Here is a 23,472-nt window from a genome sequence, read left to right on the forward strand (position 1 = left end):
AGCACTATTAAATACAGCAGCATTAAAAGTCCAACTGGGTTTTATGTTTACAATGTGGATATTTTTTCTGTCTCATTCACAGACCTTGGTGCTTTTTGTTTTATATCCTCTCAATTCTCTTTCTCTCCTCAAAGCATTTTCAGTTTCATGAAGATAGTCATTAGCAACCAAGGAATATATATTTTCCTCTGCTGAATCATCCCATTTTTCAATTCTCTGGGAGATTAACCGTGGTATCCAGACTCCACTGGTCTTTATACCTAGCTATATTCAATTATTTGCTTCCCAAATGATTAGCAATTTGATGCCTTAATAAATCAACCTGTTTCCAGGTTTGAAAAGTTGAATCAACTCAACCACACCTTTGCTGGAATGTTTCTGTCACCTGAAAAAATAGAAAGTTTGACTTTTTTTCTCATTTTAACCAAGTGGTGGGAAGTAATTTTGAATTTGAATGAATACAAAAATTTTGAGAAGTGATGCAAATAGATTCTGAGTTATTAGTATACCAATAAGTATATAAACTATCAGCTAATTTTATAAATACCTCAAAACAACTATTTTGAATAAGGCTTTCTGACCCATCATCTGGCATTTGTTTTCAGATAATACCATTATCATTGAAGCACAGCTATCACCTATTGAAAAGGTATTGATAAGTTAAGATGGAATGGATTTTTTTAATAATTATGATAGAAAAGACTTCTCAAACAGTGGAGAATGCCACTTCCTTTAATCCCCACACCGTTGCTTTTGTTTATTCTATGCTTTACTTCCATCATCTCTTATTACTGGCTTTCTTCACACTTTCTTCAGCAGGCTAACTATTAATCTTTCAAACTCTGATGTCACATCCACTGGGGAAAAACAAACAAACAAAAATATCCCCCAAAACATTGGTTACTAAACCCATGACAAAACGAGATTAGGTATCCCTACTCTTTGTTTGTTCCCGTAGTACATTGCCCCATACATGGATCTCAGCACTCATCACAATTAAGGACTTGGGTTTCTTCACTTAGTTTTCTCCCTTAAACATTAAAAATCCCTTGAGCAGTCTCACTTCTGTCGCAGTATTCCTAAAACCTAACCACGTACCTCTCTTGTGGTATAAGTTCAAAGAATCTTAGTTAAATGAGTAAGTGCCCAAATTGATTTAGTCTTATGAATATTAGAAGCCGCTCAAGTATCTTGTAACAATAACAGAAATAGGAACCATCCTATGTGGTCAGTGGATAATAAAACTATGCACAGCTTCTCCTACTGCTACATAAACTTAACCTGAACTTAAACTTGAGTCTGCCCATTGGTGTGCCTTTCATTGTAATATGCAAAAGCTGAAAACATTAGTTTTATGTTCCAATGTGATATACAAGTTCATCAGCATATATTTTAAAAATAGCAAGGAAAACATTAAAAAGACACAGAGTTGTTTTTATATGTATTTTAAAAACAATTTTGCATTGTAATAAAAAAAAAAAAAGAAAAACACTGAAACAATTGTCATAATTGTGAAATATCTACTGTTTTTCCAGGACTGTTGTTTTAGAAATCAAGATGAAGAGTAATCATTAGGTCCCATTTAGTTGTAGACAAGTTAATTTTATTTTATAAATATTAATTTTCTATTTACCATATTTTGTTTTACCTAACTAAATTTGGAGAAATTAAGCCATTAAGCCACAGTAACAAGAACATTAAGGAATAACAGGGGGAGAGGTAAATATGCAAGTCCTATAGGATGAGCAGTGTTGGAGCTCACAACTCTGTTTTGTAGAAGCCATAGCCTGAGTGGGAGCAACAGGCATCTCTAAAGCTTTTGACATACATCTAATGTAACTGACTCTCTCTGTATGATGTGGACTTGTATATCTAACCTTTTCAGGACAACTTTATATTTCCTTACTAACTGACTGTACTCACTGGCTATATATTTGTACATGCTGCTGCTTGCTCCTCTAATTTTAAACCTTTTTTACCCAGGGTTAAATTAGAACATTTAAAAGATAATGCTCTCCCCATTCACAATTAAATTAAAATTTAAAATATTCAATTATAGTAATTCTAAACAATAAGAAATATATATAAAGAAGCAAAATGATGGCAGAAGGTTGAGTTAATTATATTCTTTAGTTCACAGCACATTATTACCTAGAATATTAAAACAAGAGGATTATGTGTGTTTTGAGGATGAGTCTATATAACTTGTAAAGTTTATTAATTAATATTTAATTTTTGATATTAAACAATATAAAGTTAGTAAAATACATTTATTAAATAAGTACTTAAGTTCCCACAGTGAATATACTTGTGACATACCAAAAACATCCAAAATATTTTTTGCACTTTCACTTTCATAAGTTTAACAATGGCACACAGGATAGTTTAGCCCATTAATCAAACATCCAGTGATCCATCATTGTTTCTCTCTCTATGCTCCATTTTTGCCTTCCCTTATAGTCTTAATTCCATACATTTCTTGACCATGTTTCTTAGGTTATAAAAATAAATCCTGTAACCTCACCCACAATAAAATTGTCACTTTGTAGTTTATCAAGCAATCTGTGAGGTGGTAATGCTGATATTCTGAATCTTTTCTCCTGAAATTTCTCTAGATTGGTTATACTTATTTTAATCTTTTAGATGTACCCCTTTTCCTTTTCCTCTGGATTTTTCAGTTCTTGCTTTAAGAGATCCCCTCTTCATAATTTCCTGCCATCTGGTCACCTCTAAATAAATCATCTCAGTAAGTTCTCTGAGACTCTGAACCTCATGCTTGGTCTGATTTTCATAGGGTCCCATCAGTTTGTGGTCTAGTAACATCTAAGGCAGCTTCCCTTTGTTGCCTTCTTAAAAACAGTAAGATTCAGTGCATTTTATTTTATCTTTTATATATGTGTTTCAGGACCTTTCAGATATCATTTTCCCTTTCATATCTGAAGAGCCTCTCCTCTAAGATATAATGTATTATCTCAAGAAAAGCTTAATGTCTTTTCTTCTAACTTAATTTGTATCCCCTTTAAAATTTTGTCTTTGTTCTATCACTGTACATATTATCAACCTATTCCATGTTCTCTTTGGATTCTGTAGAAAACGCAATTCCTAAAGACAGGTTATTCCAAAGAGATTTTAAAATTACCCCAAATAGAAGAAAATATGGAAGGCCCTCTCTGCTCTGCCTATCTAGGCCTGGCACAAATATCTTAAAGTCAAAATTCACAGACTTATGTTCCTTACCTCACATGGGACTTACTTGCATTCTAAAATTTAGATATGGATAGAAAAAATAGTGAAAATTGAAAATGAATTTTCGTGCCCTTTTATGTACAGATGCACTATATACAGAAATGTTTATTTCGCCAATAGATGAATCATTACCGCTTACAGGGAAAATAACACCTGGATGATCCGAGATTTCCACAAAGCCCCATGCAGCTGGTGTATGCTGACTTTCTCACACTTGCCTTGGTCATGAGGAACCCAAATTCCTGTGTTTAAGTCCAGATGGCCCAGACATTGGCTGAAAGATGTCTCCACAGGCAGATGAGAATGAGGACTTTTATGGATAATTCCTTAAACAGGAAAGAAGAAAGAAGAAAAGGGCTGAACAATTATTTGTCTATTCTGCATCCAGAATCACTCATAACATTTTTTACTCTTTCTTCAGTACTAGGAATGAGTGAGGTTTCTGAGAGAGCCTGGAATTTTAACTGTGATAGGAGCCCCTCCCCAATAGAAATAGAACCACAGTATGCAAGACAACTGATTGTGGAAGGCAAGTCATAAGACGAGCAACACATCATTTCCTTCCTAAGATGACTGAGGTTGATATCTATCTCACATCTGCTTTGATTGGCAAGACAGAATTCTATCCTATTACACTCAAATGTCATACCTGTAAGAAACATCTTCTTTAGAGTTATTTTAGAACATTAGAAAACCACTTGTGATATTTTTTATTTCAAAAAGCACGGACACACGCAGCAGCAATCCTGCATTTGTTATCACATCTACATATGCTATGTATGTTCCCTGCAGGGGATTTTCCTAGGTTGAAGATTGCAAGCTGCATCTATGTGTTTGGGACTGGAATATGCAGTTTTATTGTCATAAGTTAAGTTTCTGAAAGTCCAGAAAGTGACAGTAGCAATAAGGTAAGTCAGATTTACTTCAAATATTTTTTTTAGTGATTTCTAAAATCAAAGATTTTAAAATTAGAATATTTCAAAAAATGAACTTCATGTCATTAATTAGGTGGGAACCAGCTTATTCTCCTAATTTTATAACCAGTATATAGCTAGGGAACAGAAAGAGAGAATTGAGAGAGACAGTGAAGAAGGTAAAATATTTGATATAAGAGAATACATGTAATGGATTAAAGGGAAACAAAGTGGGGTGCTCTATGAAAAAGGAATAGAGAAAAAAAGAAGCCACTGGAAATGGTTACCTTGGGGAAAAAACAGAATGAAATATGTCTTCAATATTAATATTCTATTATAAGAAAATAAAGATTTGACTTCCTTTCCATGATTATAGGTGTCAGAACTAATTGCAAAGATTTAATTGCAAAGGGGAAAGTTTGACATCCCTTTAAAAGTCTATCATAACTCAATGGAATTTATGAAGTCTTGAAAAATTTTAGAATTTGAATATGCAAGTTGGAACTATGAATAATACTTGGGCTATTCATATATTGAACATGGACATATTTATTTGCTAAATTAATTTGTAAAGAATATTAAAAGTGAGTTCCTTGCAAAACTTCATTTGTATTAAAGTTTAATAGTATTTTTGATTAGCTTTTCATTTAAATTTAGACCCTATCCTCTTCTTTAGACACCTTCCATGTTCTTCTCCCTTCTCAGTCTTTATGAAACACGTAAACCAGCCTTAATTTACTCTCTAGATGTGTTCATTCTTCCTCTAGCTTCTAGATCCTCTTTTAAGGGAAAGTTAGTTCCTCCTTCGAGCAACAAAATTTACTCCAATTCTTTTTTTGGAAGCCTAATCTCTTTCTTCCTTGCTGGTCCACAAATACTATGTGGAAAATTACCAAATCTTATTTTCCTTTTATCATCCCTATAACTAAGATAAGTTGCTAATTAATGATATTTTCTGAATTAATTATATGTAATTCAGATGTGTTCTTCTTTGAATGTTCAAAACTAGTAATATACTTTAACATATTTTAACTTTCTGTATATATATATATATATATATATATATATATATATACATATATATATATATATATACACACACACACACACATAATATGTGCCAAAGTTTCAGCAGTATACAGTTTTTATTTTATTCAGTCTTATTTATTGTAGTAAAATGACATGCAGGGACTTTACGTTTTCTCTCTTCTTATAAAATGTTGGAATATGACATTTAACCATTCATATCCGTTGGTTATTAAATATGAGGTTTTATGGTCAGGCTTAATAGACCATTCTCCAGTTGTTATTTCCAATGTTATTGAAAACAAAGTAAGGTTAGATCATAATTAAGTGTAGAACAGGCAATTAAAATCATTGACTATTGATGAATTAATTGGGAGATTGAGATTGACATATATACACTAATATGTATAAAATGGGTAACTAATAAGAACCTCCTGTATAAAAAAATAAATAAAATTCAAAAATTCAAAAAATAATCATTGACTATGATTGTATATATAAAAGACACTTTTTTAATCCTTAATTATTGTTTCACATTGAAGATTAGACTTTTATTTCCATATCTTCTAATCACTAAAATATTTTTATTTACATTAGATATGAATTTATCTCAATTAAATATTCATCAGAGTCAATATTTGATTTATCTTTAGATTTATATTGTTTTGGGATACCCTAAATCTCTGTTCTGATAATAACAATAAAATTATTTATATAACATTATGAATTAAACAAATTATACTAGTAGGTTATAAAAATCAATGAGCCAGAACACTTTTGAGACTGGCAACATGACATGTTTCTCCAACTATAATTCATTATAGTATGCAACTGAAATTTTATGAGGTAATTTAATGTATATAAGTGAATAAGAAATGAACATTCATTAAAAAATAATAACAACAAGTCATTCTTACAGTAAAAGGAACTTAATAAATTGAATGCCAGTCAAATTTTCCAAAAGCATTATTAAGGCACAAGTATATTTAGAAAATATTTCCATGTATTTTTTTAATTAATTAATTTATTTATTTATTTATTTTTGGCTGTGTTGGGTCTTCGTATTTATGTACAAAAGCTTTCTAATTCACTCTCTTTATGTTTCAAAATGATCTTTCACATATTACTTTCTTCTTTTTGTCTATTGCTAGATGTGAACCTACAATTTTAGAGGTTTTAATACTATTGCTATAAATACCCCCATTTTAATTTCTTAAGTATTGTATAAGAAATTTTTTTCAGTTATGAGATCTTATGCTTATGGTGGTTTTAAAATCAATGTCATAAAATTAATCCCTAAATATTAAATGATATTTAAAGCAAAAGCATTAGTAAGCAATATTGAAAATATTAATTGAACAACTTAATGTTAATTGTATCAATCATTTGGGGGGTATTTATTACTTTTTTTTCTTTTTAGTTTTTACATTCTAATTTGTATTTAAATTCACCTTAAGCAATTAATAACTTTTCAGGATACTATTAAAGATACAGGGAGACAAATATCCTCTAGAAAATATAATTAATGTTTTATTACATTAAAATGGGTATAAATAAATTATTAACTTTATTTAAGCTAGATGAGGAGAAATGTGAGGAGTTTGTTAATTGACATAAGTGTACCCAGGAAGAAAAAAAATGAAATTTGGAAAAGAGTAACTAGTTAAAGAAAGGTAGCTGCTGTACATAAAAATGTTATTATAAAGCTGTATTACTTCACATTATGTTAAAAGTTTTAAGTAAAAATTTAAAAATTGTATATTTACATTTAAAAGTAAGAATGGCTATTTAATTGAATGTGATAATCAAATATTTGTTAGTGTAAATAGATCATAGAGGTTTATATTCCACATGTACCTTCTAAAGTTTATGTTGATGAACACATTTTTATTTGTACACACATGGTCAAGTAGGAAATTGCATGTTATTGTTACAGAAATGTATCACAATATATGTAAAAGAGATGAATGTTTCTAGGGAAAAAATAAAAACAAAATAAAATTACTCAAGCCCTATACTTATCTTTATTCCTAAATTCATACGAATCTCATTCTTGTGAATTTTCTTCTATTTAAACTTTTTGCTTTGGCCCTGTCTTGGGATTATATAGCTCTACCTATGAATGCCAGTCCACTACATTTATGCCAAGATCACTAGTTATGTTTGTGTCTTGTTGTTTCAATGATGCACAGTCCAATTATCCAGTATTTGGTCACTCTTATGTAGTTAGCCTTGGTATCTTATGCAAATCATATAATCATATCTCTAAGTCTCAGTTCTTATCTGTATAACGGCCTTAATAGAGAAAATGCACGTAAAGTGATCGACTTTCTACCTGTCACATAATTTTCCACAAGTTAGTAACTTAAAGACAAAGATGAGCATTTACCTCTCAACCAATAAAATACATACTATATTTTTGGTTTTGATATAATAATAGATAAAAATACAACATAAAATATAACAAAACTATACAGTATTCCATGGAAGAAACTAAATACAAGTAGCAGATCAAATAAACTTCACAGAGAAAGCAATGATGCAAATAAAGTGATAGTTGCCTTATTCTTAAACTATTTGAATTAAACCTCAGTCAAAGGGTCCTATGATCTTGTTGAATGTGTAAGGGAGTCAGCAAAAACAAAAGCAAAAAAAAAAAAAAAACAAGAATGAAAGAAGAAAGAGTGAAAGAGAATAAAAGTAGTTAATCTCTCATCTATTATATTTCATCAAGGAGACAATTTTGTCCATCTTTATATATAGACATGACCATGCACAGCTTGGGTCAAAATAACGTTTCTGAAATTACAATCACCTAAATCTGTGACTCAGTGGGAATGGAACTCTTTGAAGTGGTTGATTTAGTTTAATCATCAGTAAATATTTAATTTAATTATCAGTAACTAAATACTTGCCTACTTAAACTTTCAGTTCATTATAACCTCAATGGACAAGCCTCATTTAAGTTGAAAGCCAAAGATAGAGAAAACATCAGTGCTTAAGAAAATCATGGCCATCATCTCAGTTTATTGGCTTTAAACCAGGGAATCAAAACCCCACACATTACCTCTTTCTATCAGTAAGGTGGAGAACAGAGGGCAGAGCATGGAAAGTTAAACATCTCTCAAGATATAATTATTATGACAGTATATGAGAAATTGAATGACTATTGCAAGTCTTGTAGTGAAATATTGACATTCTACAATTACATCATTTTAGATTTGTATAAAGTCTTAATGTATCTATTATTATTGAAGCAAAAATAATAAAATAGACTTGTTCATTGGTCATACAGAGTTCATTGTGAAATAGGAAAGATGATAATATTTCATTGTTTCTTATTAAACTTTAGTCATAGTAAGAAAATGCCATAATTCTATCATTTTACTTTCAGTGTCTTTACCACAAATGACAGGATAGTGAATAATATAAAAACTATAATTTATATTCTCAGTTCTACCCAGTAACTTGGTTTTGCAGTACTTGAATTCATGGATGGTTAGTTGACTAAAGGCATAAAAATCTATGCAGTTTTAACATATATACTATTTTTTAAATAAAATAATCATGTGGATAACAATTCTTGTACTTAAGTTACAGTTGTCTTTTCCAGCCAAGAAGTTAATTTCAGTTTCTTTCAAAATCAAATATGCTATTTGTTTATTTGAATTAAAAGTAAAATGTGTAAACTAATAAATTATTTGGAAGAAATATGTTTATAAACTATGCACAACATATCTATAGCATTGGAAACATCTGCCATGCAACAGATGTGTGCCCTATTACCATTCAAATGACTTGTGATTTCTTTTAAATTAGAATATAATTCATTGAATTTAAGAGAAGGCACAGCCATCATATGGAAGTCATTAGTAAATATCATGAAGCATTGGGTTAAAGTTTATGGACAACTATAAGAAATTCTCTCACTCTTCATGTATTAGAGTCTTCAATCAATCATAGGGGATCCTTTCAGATACCTTTCAAACCTTTTTGCAAAGGTGCTTCAAGTCCTTTGGAGAGGGTTTGTATACTTCTACCTTCTCTGTCTCCTCATTTACACATTCTTTTCTTGTGCCAAGATAATGTTTAGATAGAGAAAGAAAATCTCTGTCTCCTCATTTACACATTCTTTTCTTGTGCCAAGATAATGCTTAGATAGAGAAAGAAAATTACTATACACTTTCAAGATGGCTTGGATTTTTGTTTATATGTTTGTGTATTTTGTTTATTAGAAGTCCAGTAGAGAAAAATTTAACATACCTCAGAGAAAAACACCTAATAAAGTAGAATGAAAAACGTTCTGTCAATTTTGTTTTGCAAACAAGAAAGTATATTCCAACCTTCCTTGTGAACACTTAAAAAAGAAAATAATTCAGGTTTAAGGAAATCCACCACATCATAATTGGTTGAATTTTGGGACAAAAAGTTATTTCTCATAGGAATGGAATATATATACACTAATGGCACTATACCTGCATTATTGTGTATATATATATATATATATATACATACACTATATATGTATATACATATATATATATGTATATATATATATATATATATATATATATATATATATATATATGATAAAGGTTATCCAAAGAATGTCCCTTGATGCAAAAATGCAGCAGACAACTCTTTTAAATAACTTTTGGGAAAAGGAGTCTGATATGACCCCATCAACAGTGTCAGAGTATAAATGGAATACAATTTGTTTTATATTTTGACAAATCTATATTTATTGAAAAGCTATAGCATTCAAGATTATCAGGAATTGTAAGTTTTCCCTCTTGATGCTACTATCCCAGATAAACTATAATAATAATATTATCATTATTGCAAAATGGCAAACAGGTGCTCAGTTTGGAAGGATTATCATTTCTACTTCCATTCCCAAGCCCAGGAGCCCAAGTCTGGTTCATCTGCTGTTGTCATTGCTGTTACTAGCACAGGATTTTCCTAGTATCTACTCATCCTATGTCCCAAGGTGCAGACCAAGATGGCTTCAATGTTCCCCTCACCCTGACTAAAATTTAGACAGGTTTTTTTCTCAATATACGTCCCTTCCTATTCTTAGAGCGTATATTTAGAAAATTTGGAATTATAAACTCTCTCTCTGTGCCTTGAGATGTAAATCTTCTCTCAACCTGTTGCCGATTTTGCAACCCAGGAATGCCTTTCTCAAGGACCTGTGAGACATTCCTTTGTAAAGTAATCTCCTTTGGAGGGTAGGATACTAATTTTGATAAGTGCCAATTAGCAAGTTAGCAAACACAGACAGTCTAATCACATTAGCCAAGGTTCCCCCTAATGTCCTCCAGTGCTTTTCCTCTGGTTTACCCAAACACTTGAAAAACCTCCCACCTCTTTTTTCAGAGGAGTTAAACTAGTTCTAGATGGAAGTTTCTTTCCCCTACTGCAGCGGTCTGAATAAAATCTGTCTTGTTCTTTTTTTTTTAACAATTATCCTTTGAAATTATTCTTTGGCAGTCCTTGATTTTATGTTATAATCTTATAAGATTATCTTTCAAAACCATTTAACAGCTCGGGGAAGTTAGGATAAAGTTTGTATATGTATGGTAGACCTGGATAAAATTTCATAAAGAAAAGCTTGCTGAATTACTTTATGTCTTTATTTGAGTTTAATGGCTTTTTAAAATTTGTATTTTATTTTATTTTCAAAAGTACATTTTATGTTCATTGGCTTATTATCACAGAGGCAGAAGAGAAAAATTCTGACATTGAAATATATCTTAGTAGTAAGTTGGATGGAAGGAAATGCTATTGTCAGGGAAAAGATCTCAGTAAAGTATGTTGGAAAGGCCACTGTACTTGCATTTCTCTTTTAAATCCAAAGCCATCTTAATGAGAAATTTATATGTTAAGTCAGATAGCCGAAAAAAGAGAGTTAGACATTATCTTGAAAGTTGAGGAAAGTACAATCTCTAAGAAGAAATAATCTGCCAGCTTTCTTACACTCATGTAATTAATAGGAAAGAATAAATTGGCTATAGGAAAATTCTTAATCTGGGAGTAATTTCATTAAATGGCAATGTTAAAAAATTATGAAACAAAATATATGGAAGTGCTTGATAAAACAAAACTTGATAGGAGATATAATAATAATGATCATAACAATGATAATATATTAATGATGATGTTGATAATAGTAATGCTGTTTATCGTTTACTAATTGCAGAAATGTGGTAATATAGGCATATACTGTCTCATTAAACATTCATATCTGAAACCTCTTTTATCAATCTAGCTTTGGATGTAAAGGAATGTGGTGTGTAGACGACTCTGAGTGAAAATGTCTGTCTCCAGATCTCCAGAATGACATACTGTCACATAATGTCTGGAATGTTTCTGAATACAATTAAATTATTGACAGTGTTTTCTCCATGTTGTATACTAGCCTGTTCTTGACTTGGTGTAGTAGTATTTTAATTTGTTGACATGTGAATACTATTTTGGTCCACATAAACTCTATTCTTGTTTCTTTGAGTAATTTATGTGTTTATTAAACTCTAACATAAATTTAAAAATAACAAATGACAAAGAAAAACCTTAAAACAAAAGCATGCTGAGAACTTTTTTAGACCCATGAGGTTTCCTGCCTTATTTAATTACATATTTTAATAATAATCTGTAATTTACTTATTATTTTTGTTGGGTTTTATTTTGCCTGTTGAGCAGATACAGATATCTTTGCTACTCATGCTTTAATAATGCTACAGATAGTCAAATCAAGTAAGTACATTTTATTTGCATTTCTCTGATGATTAGTAATATTGAGTACCTTTTTATATACCTATTGGTCATTTGTATGTCTTCTTTGGAAAAAATTTCTATTAAGGTCTTTTGCTAATTTTTAATTTTGTTATTTGTTTTTTTGCTATTGAGTTCTTTGTGTATTTTGGATATTAACTCCTTATCAAATTTGTGATTTGCATATATTTTCTCCCATTACATAGATTGCCTTTTCATTTTGTTGATGGTTAACTTTGCTGTGCAGAAGTGTTTTAGTTTGATATAATTCTGTTTATTTATTGTTGCTTTTGGTGTCAAGTCCAAACGATCAATTGCAGGACCAAGGTCAAGGAGCTTACCTCTTATTTTTTCTTCTAAGGTTTTTATGTTTTCAGGTATTACATTCAAGTCTTTAATCCATTTTGAGTTGATTTTTATGTATGGAGTAAGATAGGGGTACAGTTTCATTCTCTTGCATGTGGCTGCCCAGTTTTTCCATCATCATTTCTTGCAAAGACTGCCCCTTTCCCAATGTATATTCTTCATTCTTTGTCATAAATTAATAAACATATACAAATGAGTTTATTAACCATATATACATGGCATGTCTTTCTATTATGTTTCATTGATCTACGCATCTGTTTTTATGCCAATACTGTACTGTTCTGATTAATATAGCTGTGACATATACTTTCACACCTGTTAGACTCTCTATCATTAAAAAATAAGAGATAACAAATACTGATGTGTATATGGAGAAAAGGAAACTCTTGAATACTGTTGGCAGGAATGTAAAATTGTAAAGTCACTATGGAAAACAGTATGGAGTTTCCTCAAGAAACTGAAACAGATCTACCATATCATCCAGAAATTGGACTTCTGAGTTTACATCCAAAGGAAATGAAATTATTATACCAATGAGATATCTGTACTCTCACTTTCATTGCAGCATTATTCACAGTAGCCCGGGTATGGAAACAAACTAAGTTTCTGTTGATGTATGAAGGAATAGAGAGAGTGTGGTAAATATATATACAATGTATTAGTATTTACCCTTACCAAAGAAGAAAATCCTATCACTTGTAACAATATGGATGAACCTGGAAGACAATATGCTAAGTGAAATAAACCGGACAGTAAAACAAATACCACAGAGTATCACTTATATGTAGAATCAAAAAGGAAAATAAAAAGAAAGAAAGAAAAAGTAAAAGTCAACTCATAGAAATAGAATGTAGAAAAATGGTTTCCAAGGGCTGGGGATGAAGGAAATGGGAAGAGCTAGGTAAAATGGTACAAACTTTCAGTTATAAGATGCATAAGTTCTGCGAATCTAATATATAATACGGTAACTATAGTGATGACACTATTATATAAATGAAATTTGCTAAGATAGTAGAATTAATATACTCTCTCTCTCTCTCTCACACACACACACACACACACATACACACAAAAGGTAAGTATGTGAGGTGATGGATGTGTTAATGATCTGGATGTGAGGAATCTTTTCAGTATGCATACATATATTAAATCATCACATTGTACACCTTAAATGTCTTACAATTTTATTTGTCAATTTTACCTCAATAAAGTTAAAAAATAGTAAGTCCATTTTGCTTCCTAATTAAATTGAGAAATATGACATTTATCTTTATGGATGCTTTTCTATCAAAAAGATCTGTAGGGAAAAAATAGATATTTTCAAAAGAGCAGAAACATTACAAAATTCTAATTATAGTAGCCATAGTGAAATAAAATATCTAATTTTTACTTTTTATCTTTGTTTTAATGTACTATATTTAAAATTATGATTTATTTTCTTTTAAAATTATTATGCAATACAATATTTTTGGTGTAAAGTTCTATGAATTTTGACACATAAATATTAATTTATGTAAATACTAGCATAAACAAATGCTAAACAGCTTCATCACCCCCAAAAATCTTTTGTGTTATCCCTTTTTAACAAAACCCTACCTTCATCCCTAATCCAAGACAATCACAGATCTCCAACACTATACACTTTATAGCACTATAGTTTTGTCTTTACAAGCGTATATAAATAAGATCATAAAATATGAAATAATATCATAAAATATGAAAAAAATTATATTATGAAATAATATGAATAATAATTTACACTCCTTTCCCTCAGTGTATCAGTAGTTCATCCCTTTTTCTTGTTGAGTAACATTCTATAGCATGGATGTATCACCGTTTATCCTTCAGCCATTGATGACATCTGAGTTAAGCCCACTTTTGCCAATTATGAATAGTGTTGCTATAAACAATCATGTATATAATTGTATGTATACCCAAATTTTTATTTCCCTTGGGTAAATACCCAGGAAGAGGATTGTTGGGTCATTTGATAAGTGTATATTTAACTTTATAAAAATTACCAAACTGTTTTCTGGAGAGGCTATACCATTTTGCTTTCCCACCAGCAATACATGAGAGATCCAGTTGCTTTACATCCTAAATTATGGTTTTAATTTGTTTTGATCCTAAATAGAGTTGGCTCTTATAAATAAGAGAAAACCATTGTTTACATAGAAATGTATCCTTTATAGTCAGCAATTTCATTATATTTAAAAATATAGATAATATGATGAAACACAATTTTTACTTTTCTAGCTATTAAGAAAACAAAAAATGCTAGAATTAGCTTTTATGTCATTCACGCATTAGATTTCAAATTCATATTTAAAAAGCATAATAAATTTCCAAACTATAAAAATATAGGTGTTTTTGTAGTCTGTTAGGACATCACCACTGATCTTGTAGAAATCTATTTTATACTAACAAATTTGACAATTTGGATGAACAGAAAAGCTCCCCAAAATATGCAATTTACCAAATCTAATAATAGGATAAATAGAACATTTGAATAGTATATCTAGGACAAAAATTGAATCATTTTTTAAGTCATTTGACAAAGAAATCCCAGGCTCACCTTGCTACTGGATGCATCAGGAAATTCTTCTATTTAATCTTATTTCTAAACTTAATTCAATTTTATGCAAGTCATTTAAAGAATAGAAAAATTTAAAAATCACACCCAACTTTTTTGAGACTAGCATAAATTTGATTCTGTCTAACTTTCTATTAGACAGGGAAGAACTGACAGGATTTGTTTTGGAGTAAGAGATCTGGTTTCGAACATCTCTTCTGTCACTTCCTGCTATGACTAAGATCAAGCTATTTTACCTTTTGAAAATCATGTCTCCAAATATTTCTCTGATGAATAATGTGATTATATATATATATATATATATATATATGCATTATATGTATGGAGAGAGAGAGAAAGAAAAAAAGAGAACATAAATTATTCACACAGTACTTGGAATATACTAAATGCTCTTATATGATAGCAGTTTTAATAGTAACATATTTGCTAAGTACATCTATTTGATAATAATTATTATTACCATTATTTTTTTTCAAATACAGTTATATCTAGATGCAAGAAAAGTGTTTCAAATTGTCTTTTAAAAAAAGCTCCTCCCTTTTCTTTATATGTTTAATAACAGGCATAAGATGTATGAATAAAACTTCTTTGATAAATATTTCAGTCACTTATTTGGACAGACATTTTAAGCATCTTACATCCCATTTGCTAATATTATATATTTATTATATTCTCTTATTTGAATTTTAAAAATCTATATTTGTAAATTAAGGATATATTATTTCATTCCTTAAACAATAAACTACACCAATCCTCAAACAAATTTCATGAAGTTCTGATCATTATATGTTTTTGCTTGTCATCTTTCTCCACCCCTCCTGGAAGCTCTGTGGCAAGTATTAATGATTTTTCTCTATGGAAAGGAAATGGTAAGTAGTAGTTCTTTCTAGACCTGGAATCTATCAATATATGACACATGACTCAGATATTGTCACATGTGCTATGGTAACTATCTGAGTATAAACTGGAGATGTGCAATGGCCAAAACACCTCCATGTGTGTAAGTTTAATGAGCATTTACACTACTTAGAGTCTTTATATGCGAATCTGGGCCAGAGTGTTTCCTGTTTTGGCCAGAAAGGACGTACGGAGCACTTTAGAAGTCTTAAACCTCTCTCTGCCTTTTTCTCCTCTGTCTCCTTGAAAGGTGTAGCAAAGTTTCCTACTGGCTAAGTCCTCTGAATTCTGTGAGTCTGATATAACCACCTTATCCTTGTGCTGTCTCACATTGGTATTGTTAGCAACACTGTCTTCTAGACAGTTTTAGCTGCTCTAACAGAATACCATAGACTGGATAGATTATAAAAAACAAATATTTATTTCTCACAGATCTGGAGGCTGGGAAGTCTAAGATCACGGTACTGGCAAATTCATGTGGTGGCTGGTAAGGGCACACTTTCTGGTACATAGATGGAGCTGTGTCCTTGCATGGCTGAAGGGGGCAAGGGAACTCTCCTTGGTCTCTTTTACGAGGGCACTAATCCCATTCATGGCAGAGCCCTCTTGACCTAATCACCTTTCAAAAGTCCCACCTCCTGCTACCATCACCGTGGGGCATAGGTTTAATCATATGAATTTAGTGGGGGACACATTCAAAACATAGCACAGACCCATCAATCATAATGGCTGAGGTATTTTCTGGCAGACAAAGCAGAGGATAAAGAGAAACATGGTGAGGACTTGATTCTAGAATGACTGTTTACACAATAAAGTGGCAAAGGCTTGGAGTGGATTATAAGTGATAAGTTTATGAAGAGAACTTGGAAGAAATAGAACTAGACCAGTCAGAGATGGGTAAGTGCAAGAAATGCAAGGCAGATGTTAAATAAGAAAAACATTCCATTCCCTGACATTTGTTAAGAGCCCTGGTAAAAGCTAGATTTCTAAAATAAGAGGCTATAGTAGTTCTAGAAAAATCCTTTCTCTGGAAGCCTCCTTAAATTTTGGCTGTCTGGGAAGATGGTACCTTAATTCACAAATTAACTCAATTGAAACCATTTGAAATAAGCTGAAACTAAAAAAACAAAACAAAACAAAACAAACAAACAAACAAAAACAAACTGTATAGGTAGGTGGAAACCATGACCAGGTAACTACAGAATGCAGAGAGTATCTTGTTATAAAGTTAAAATGTTTTTTTGAAGAAATGGTAAGCTGAAGTATGCTGAGTCATTACTGATTTAGTTTTAGCAATAACAAATAGGACCAAATTATCATATGGCTAATTCCAGACACTATTGAGTGAAAAGGATTATTGAGGCTGTTGATGGGTTCCCAGGTGACTGCAAATTTTATATGCAGAAAATTTAGCGTGGTATTACAATATTACTGCTGCAGAAGGTGAAGGTGGGGATTGGGAAGATCTACACTGAAGATGAAAAATGGCCCATTTCCTTGTTGACTTAAAAGTAGATTTTTTTTTTTTTTTCGCAAATTGATGGAAAAATGGAACACAAACAGATCTAGGCTGGCTGTATGGTGGCTAATCTATCACAGTTATTTTCATGTTCATGACGAAGATAGTGTTAAAAGATTGTACATATCATGGACATGATGAAAACAGTAGAACCTGTATGCTACCATAGTTACACTTGAGAATGTCATTTCACTAAGACACCCTTACCCTCCTTCTGGAGTTCAGATTTCACAGGACTTGTCAGTAATGCTTCTGAGACTGTGCTTATCCTTTTCCATTAACTTTTTTGTTTGTTTGTTCTCCCTTTCTCTGCTCTCTTTTAAAATCTTTGTTCTATGTGATAGGTTTGAAGTAGGGAAATGTACTTTTTGTGCTTTTAATATCGTTTATTTCACCAAACCAACTGGAGTCCAAAGAAAGACATCTTAATTTTGTTAGTAATATCATAATTAATTAATGTCTACACTACCAGAAACACCTTTAGTGAGCACTTTATATTCTCTCTGGCTGTACCCACTCATTTTGTATCTTTTCTCCTACACTCAATTGTATCAGTTTGAGATGAGACTTTCATAGTGCCTTACACATGATATGCCTTTAGAAGAGTTGATGAAAGTAATGAGAAGAGGGAGATAAATACACCATAGCTTTTTAAAAAGATCACCTTATATGTGTATGTTGCAAATCTGAAGCAACCTCTTTCTGGCCTTCTTTTCCTACTCCTTTACATTCCAACAGTCCACTTGCTTTCTGGAACTGTTTTAAAGGTGAACTGTCTAATTTCTGAAATGTGAGTTGCTGTGCTCTTTTCATTTTGTGTCCCTAAGCTGTAGAAGATGGGAGTGACTATGCGTACATTGCTAGTGGTAAAAAATACCATATTATGGAGTTTTCAATTCTATTTCCCTAGAGATGCTCTAGAGAATTTACATTGCCAGAACTGTCAAGAACTCCAATGAGATGGTGATCCTCTATGGCTGAAAATTTGGTTGCAAATCAGTACAGTTGAAAAATGATTAGGGGGATAGTTTATTACTGTCCATGGAAAAGGGGACTGCATGATTTCTTTAATTTTGAAAAGGCTTTGGGAATTCCTTTTAATGTAACATTATCACAATTGAGAAACTAGAGTTAAGGAAGGATTTATTATATCATCAATGTCACTGACAAGGAATACCTGGTTATTACTGCTGGAAATAATTTTCCTCTATTAATATCCCAGTGACTAGATTAAGTTTTTTTTTCTGTAATAATTCACAGGAGACTTATGAATGGCACATTTTAATATTAGATTAGTTGAAATGTTACATTAAAAACAAACTAATTAATCATGGAATGAAAAAGCTTTTTATACCAAGGGAAATTATTAATATCCTGTTTTGTTTTACATTTTCTTAGAGATTATTCATAGGTTAAACTACAAGTACATCACATATAGACACCCACATCTATACGCACATCTACATATACATACAGTGTAACATTTTTGTGTTCATTAGCTTGTCTTTGCTGACTGCTTTTAATATCAGTTTATATCTGCTTTTTTTTTAATGCCATATCTATGTAAAGCCAGGCAATTGATTTTATCAGTTTGTTTTGTGAACATTGAATTAGAAAAAAAAAAAAGTTGTGTTAATAAAGGGTTAATGGCAATTAACCAAAATGTGGTGTTTATAAATTTACCCAGGAATAGATATTATACTGTACTGCTTCATGAACAATGCTTGGTTGGACATTTAACATTATTTTTTTCTTGTAACCCTTATTTTAATATAATTCATTGGTTAATAAATACTTAACCTCCTGTTTTATTTGTTGTTCTCATTCTTTGAGACGAATAATTTAGATAGGTGAGGATATCTTTATATGATTGTAATGAAGTCCTACTGCACAAGAATCTAATTTTATCTTTAAGTTTTCTCTGGTTTATTTCATCATTTGTTAATTTTATAATTTAATTTTCAGAGGATCATCACTTATCCTTCATTATATAGTTTTTTTGCAGGAAGTAGTTCTATAATTTTATATTCCAAATATCATGTATGTTTCATTTTGTCTTTTAAAATAATTCATATAAACTATTTCCCCTTTGGAAGCTTAATGTAGTATTCAATGAAAGCAGCAGGTTTAATTCACATCTATATATCTTTTCCTGAACTTTTGACAAATTCTTAAAGATCTATGTGGAAGTTACTTATAATAGATATGAGATGATATTAACACAGGCCAAGAAAAAAAGGCAGAAGTTGTATGTGAATATACATAGAAATATACTGTCCAAGATGCAAATTATTTTATCCTAATTATTTGTAACTATGAAACATTTATTGACTGACCACTGCTGTATTTAAGATATCTTAGTGCACATTAAAGACATAAAAATGTGGGAAAGGGATCCCTGATTACAATACAAAAATACAAAATGGTTGTATTTATTTCTATAGAAAGCAAATTTGTATTTACTTTTATTACATTAGATAATGCAAATAAAAACCAAATTTATAAGTAAGACATCTAAATGTGGAAGTAAAGTTGAAGTTAGAGTATGTGTTCTGAGTTTATATGTGATAAAGAAACTTTGCATTATTGAATGAGGAGAGATTTAATGAGCCATTATAATATATATGAAACATTTATTTCTCCTTATAATCCTCCTCAAAATATGTAAAATAAAAGGAAATATATAGATACTATGGTTTAATTGAAAAAGCATCTATTTTGGAGAATGAAAGTCTGAGTTGAAAAAGTCCACGCTGTCAATTCCTTTGAGCACCATGCTTTAACATTTTGAGACTCAGCTTATGATGCTTAAAAGGTCATAATTATATTTAGCCCAATACCTTGCCATGATTAGATAGTACTTATATTCAAGCCCAGATTGCTCTTATTTTAAAAGGACAAAACTCCATAGTAGCAATGGAAATTGAATAAAATTTAATTTTCTGCTAGTTTGAGAAATATTTCTTAATTAGCACACTGATTTGAAATAAATTGTAATAAGTAACAATATTTTATTTTTAAAAAATCTGAGTCCTGTCTGGAATTATATTTGATCAGGTTCTGGTGCTCCCCCAGATCTGCTACTGAAGACATTTGTCAGCCATACCGCTCTGCCAGGATGCTGTTTACTGAAGGAAAAGATTTCTCTATTGTTTCAGCGATAATGAACTCAAAGTAAACATACCAGTGGGGAATAGACATGTAAAAGATATAGCTATAAGATCAGAAAAGGAAGTCACCAAGGGAAAAAAGCCATTCTAGGGATTAGGAGTTTTTCTTTTTTTAAGTTTATCTGAAAAATCTTCATAATATCCATTCTGTCTGTGATTGCAATAGGGATGCTGTAGGGAACATTACCACAATCCATTAAAGCCAAATTAAAAGAATTTCTGATTAACCCTAGAAATTAGGCCATGGATTGTGAATGACTACCTTCTCTTTGTTTCAGAGAGAAGGACTTGAGTTAAGTCAATGTGGACACTGAGAATAGATAAGCTGCCTGTTGATAAGTGATGGGCCTAGAGAGATGTCTTGACTCCTGCCAAGTTACTTAACATTTATGTGTCTCTATTTCTCCATTTGTTTTTTGTAAGGTTTAAATGTAAAGTCTTTAGAATAGTGACACATATAAAATACACATATAGAAAAGCTTATATTCTATAGATGTTCCAAACTGTGTCTTATAAGTCAAATAGAGCATGCAGTTGGGTTTTGCATAGTCTATACTTGTAGCACCACATAATGCTTTTAGATTGAGTTTAATATCATCATTGATATTGGGATATCTCACTCACAAAAAAACGTATATTTTGTTGAAAAATCGGATTATATATTAATTATATGTTCATAATCTTTTTTTCCAATATAATAGTCTAGATTTAAGTAAAAGCTGTTCCCAGTCTAGACAGGGATTCACAATAGTCAGGTTTACATAGATCTAACCATTCACTGTTATCATTATACTTAGAGGATGTTTATTTATAATGTCTCCTACAACCCACTCTGTTGTTGAGTCTATGTTACCTTTTCTGGTCCCAGGTGGCATGCAAAAATTGAGGCCTGGCACAAATATTTAACTTCAAGGCCCTTCCAATTATGCTTCAGCTATGATGCCCCCTCCCACTTTTTTAACCTCTTGTTCTCTATTGTTTACAGTTTTACATGCTGGAAACTATTTTGTTTGACTATTGTACCACAGAAGGGGCTAGAAGGAAATGAGTTAACAATTCTGTCTCTGACAGGTCTAAAATATATTTTTAAATTATTTTAGAGGGAAATCCACCTGTTGTTTTTCTTTTCTATGCATTTCTTGGGAGGGAAGAAGTTTTGTTTTCATTTTCATCTTTGCAGCCTCTGCACTCTAGACTTATGCGTGGGTAATTGGTGGAGTCAATTACATCAAACTCCTCTTGCTTCTGTCTCCCTGTTCTGGTTAAGCATATGGCATGTTATGAGTAATCAAGACTGCATTCTAAATTCAATCTTTTCTATCATTCATTTAGTGGAAAACTTCTCCAGGCAAGAGCAAACATTCAGTGTTTTTGCCAGACTTTGATTTTTCTATATTCTCACGGATATTTTAAAGGGAGATGGAAAATTTTCGTATTTAGAAAATTAAAAAAGACTGTCATGATGTTACTATCGGCAGAAATTATCTGTTTACCTGTCTATCTGTGCTACTTTTTCCTAACTTCTTTGAGATCTGGTCTTTGAGTCCCTAAAGCCTAGAACAGTTACTGACATACATAGCCCTTCAGTATATATTTACTGAATGAGCTTTACCTCTGAGAATTGCACCTGCTCTGAATTGATTTAATGTCTATCTTCGCGATGCTTGTGTTAGTCTGTGAAAGCAATAAATATCTTAGATCTTCTAGATCAGTATCCCCAGGGCAATGTTTGATTTTGCTTTATAAACAAAAGTAAAAGTTAAAAGGTGTACAAGAAAACAGAGAAGGGAAAGAATAATCAATGACTCCTTTCACATAGAGGAGCTTGTGTTTCCCCTGACAAAGTGGTACACAAGCTGGTCAAAGTTATCAAGTTCCTTTCCTGTAGAACATTGCATTGGTGTAATTGTCAAAATTTTAATAAGGCAATATAGTCCCTGACTAGTGGTAAAATACGAACTTTTAACAATTCTTAGGAAACTGGAAATAAAATTATTTCTGAAAGAAATTGAACTAACGTAGCTCCCTTCTTAATTTCCAAGACTAAAGATATATGTTTGCAATTTGTGAACAAATAAATGTTAAACTTCTCCTGAAAAACTGAGAATAACTTGGATAGTTAATCAGAAGATAAAACTGGAAAATTAGAAATCCAAAAAGGATGCTGTACACATTGCATTTATAACATAATTTAGCCTGCTGCTGTAAAACACTTGAAACAGTAATTCCACACTTTTATCTTTTTTAATATGTTTATTGGAGTAAAATTGCTTTACAATGTTGTGTTAGTTTCTGCTGTATCACAAAGTGAATCAGCTATACATATACATATATCCCCATATCTCCTCCTTCGTGCATCTCCCTCCCACCCTCCCTATCCCACCCCTCTAGGTGGTCACAAAGCACCGAGCTGATCTTCCTATGCGATGTGGCTGCTTCCCACTAGGTATCTATTTTGCATTTGGTAGTGTATATAAGTCCATGCCACTCTCTCACTTCATCCCAGCCTACCCTTCCCCTTCCCCGTGTCCTCAAGTCAATTCTCTACATCTACGTCTTTATTCCTGTCCTGCCCCTAGGTTCATCAGAACCACTTAGTCTTCTTAGATTCCATATACATGTGTTAGCATACAGTATTTGTTATTCTCTTTCTGACTTACTTCACTCTGTATGACAGACTTTACGTCCATCCACCTCACTACAAATAACTCAATTTCGTTTCTGTTTATGGCTGAGTAATATTCCATTGCACATATGTGCCACATCGTCTTTACCCATTCATCTGTGGATGGACACTTAGGTTGCCTCCATGCCCTGGCTATTGTAAATAGTGCTGCAATGAATATTGTGGTACAAGACTCTTTTTGAATTGTGGTTTTCTCAGGGTATATGCCCAGTAGTGGGATTGCTGGGTCATATGGTAGTTCTATTTTTCGTTTTTTAAGGAACCTCCATAACGTTCTCCAT

The sequence above is a fragment of the Balaenoptera ricei genome, chromosome 18, assembly GCF_028023285.1.
Source record: "Balaenoptera ricei isolate mBalRic1 chromosome 18, mBalRic1.hap2, whole genome shotgun sequence".
NCBI lineage: Eukaryota > Metazoa > Chordata > Mammalia > Artiodactyla > Balaenopteridae > Balaenoptera > Balaenoptera ricei.